Here is a 2,642-nt window from a genome sequence, read left to right on the forward strand (position 1 = left end):
GGGAAGATTGATGGATGAGTAACCACAGAAAAACCCCCAAAACTGTTGCTATCAATTAGACCCTGACTCTTGGTGGCCCCATGCATGTCAGAGTAGAACTGTGCTCCATAGGGTTTTCAGAAGCAGAGTGCCAGACCCTTCTTCCAAGTTGCTTCTGGGTGGACCCGAACCTCCAACCTACTGGTTAGCAGTCAAACATTTAATTGCTCATACCACCCAGGACTCCCAGGAATAAGCTAACAGTATCTAAACCGCAGGAACAAATTAACTTACTTGTAAGTTTCTTCCCAGCTCTAAAATCCCATTAATTAGGGCACCAAACTGACTCTCATTTCCCCATCAGCTGTGAATCTAGCCTGAGGCCTCGGGCTGGCGGGGGCGCCTCCCTGTCCACACTGTGCCGAGCACTTTGCTTTCGATGTCTTAAAGGTCCAGAGGCAGAGCGTAAATATCAAAAGCTATGTTTAATTTTAAGATTCAAACAGAAGCAAGGCAAAAAAATACAAACTGAAACTTTGAGGAAGAACATCCATCAGCCTTTTGAGTTCCTTGATGTTGGTCAAATTTCCAACACAAAACCAAACCCCGCTCCCCCTACACCTGTGTATAAAATGGCTTAAGTTAAGGTGTCGTCCGTCCGTCTGTCCGTCGGCAGACGTGGTTCCGATTGGGTCCTGTCCCCTTCCAGCTCCGGGGCCCTGCGGCGGGAGGAAGGCTGGCAATCTTGCCCGGGGCCGCAGTACTTTGTGGGAAACACAAACAGGTTGAAGCAGACTCTCTTCTAGTTTCTTTTTTGAGGAGAAATCAGCATTTCTCCCAGGAGAGCCGCAGCTAACCGGCTGCCTGCAGTCTCTGGCGCTGGTATTTGTTGGGGTTACGGTGTAACCCCGAGCCTTGTGTCTGGGACCGATGGTGGGAAGGGTGGACGCGGGCCACGCCGTGGCCGGGACGCTGCCCTCACTTTCGGTCAGCAGGAACTTCTCGGGATGTGAGTGTGGCCGGGGCTGTCCGCTGGCTGGGTGGGGGTGCTGCTCCGGGAACTGGCTCCCTCAGGGAGGCAGGGTCTGCAGCGTGCGGGGGCGCGCCAGGCGGGGGTCTCTGTGGGCACCCCACGTCTGTTGTGGGGCAAGGGCCCTGCCCGTGAGGTAGAAGACAACGCGTTCCAGAACAGCCTCTTGCATGGGGGGGGGGGCGCGGCTGTCTGGGGAAGAACGCGTGCACCCCTGCAGCAGGCAGGGGCTGGCTAGCAGCACAGGCAGGACGTGGGGGGCTACAGTCTGGACTCCTGTGACTGAGAGGTGACGTAACACCCTGAATCCCTCGAAGTAGAAAAGCAGAAGGGGGCCTGCGCTCAGTGCCCCCGAAGCCCGGCTGCCCACAGCCCCCGCCCAGAGCGGACCCCAAGTGCCGTCAGCTGACCTGGCATCCACCTTCACGTGCAGCCTGGAGGCAGCCCTGCTAGAACCCCAGAGCGCCGGGCACTCCACACCCACGGGGAACCCGGATGAAGGTCCCAGGCCCCCATCTGCCCGTGGCCCCTGCGGAAGCCACACTCACCCCACACCCGCTTGGGCAGGCCCTGCGGCTGAGGCCCCAGGGGTCCCAGGTCTCGACCCCCCCCTCCGGCGGACCCCCCCCCCCCCCGGCGGCCGGCAGGGCTTCAGGACGGCCCTGTCAGTGCGATTGCGGAGGGAGGCGGCGCCTTTCCCTCCCGGCCGGGGCCAGAGCAGCTCTCCCGGAGCAGCTCGCCGGGAAGAACAGAAAACCCGAAGGGCAGGAAGCGTGTTAAGCACCAAATATAAATATGCTGGCAGCCCGGGCTGCTGCAGACGGGCTGGCAGGTGCCCGTGGAGAAAGCCAAGCGCGGAAGGCTCCCGCGGCGGCCCCCAGGCTCCGAGCGGCGTGTGGGGGTTCAGGACGCAGTGGGGGCGCAAGGCCCGCGGAGACCTCGGGGACGCGGCGTCGGCCGGGCGAGAGCACCATGTCTCAGGGCGAGGTGGCCCACGTGTCCGCGGTTGCCGGGGGAGGGCTCGTGTTCCGTCACTGGGACTCTCCGCGAGGCTGTGCCGGCCGCGGGCCGGACCGAGAGCGGGGCCCATGCTCCTAGTCCAAGGTGCCGGGCTGGGCTGCGGGCCCCACCGGGCCAGGCTGCACCTGCTCCTGGGCCACGTGTTGTGGGCTGCCGGCGGGGCTGGTGGGCTCCTGGGTGACTGGGCTGGCGGCAGCTCCCAGCTCCTGGGGTGCGGGTGGTCCGGGGGGCTGCTCTTCCGGGAGGGCGGTGTTGATGGCGTCCTCACTGGGCAGCTGCTGGCAGGGGGGCGCGCTCGGGTCTTTCGGAGGCTGCAGGCCATCGACAGGGGCCGCGTCCCAAGGAGTCTGAGGTAGGTCTTTCTGCACAAAGAGAGAGCCCGGGGGTGAGACACAGAGAGGCCAGGCAGGGACACAAAGGCTGGGGGTGAGACACAGACGAGACTGGGGGGCTGGGAGGGACAGAGGGGGCTGGGGGAACACAAACGGGGCTAAGGGGGAACACAGAGAAACTGGGGGGGACAGAGGGCCTGAAGGGGAACACAGGGGGCTGGGGGGAACACAGAGGGCCCGGGAGGGGACACAGCGGGTCCAAGGGGGGACAAAGAGTGCCC

This window comes from Trichechus manatus, unplaced genomic scaffold, assembly GCF_000243295.1.
Source record: "Trichechus manatus latirostris isolate Lorelei unplaced genomic scaffold, TriManLat1.0 scaffold00057, whole genome shotgun sequence".
NCBI classification, from domain to species: Eukaryota; Metazoa; Chordata; class Mammalia; order Sirenia; family Trichechidae; genus Trichechus; species Trichechus manatus.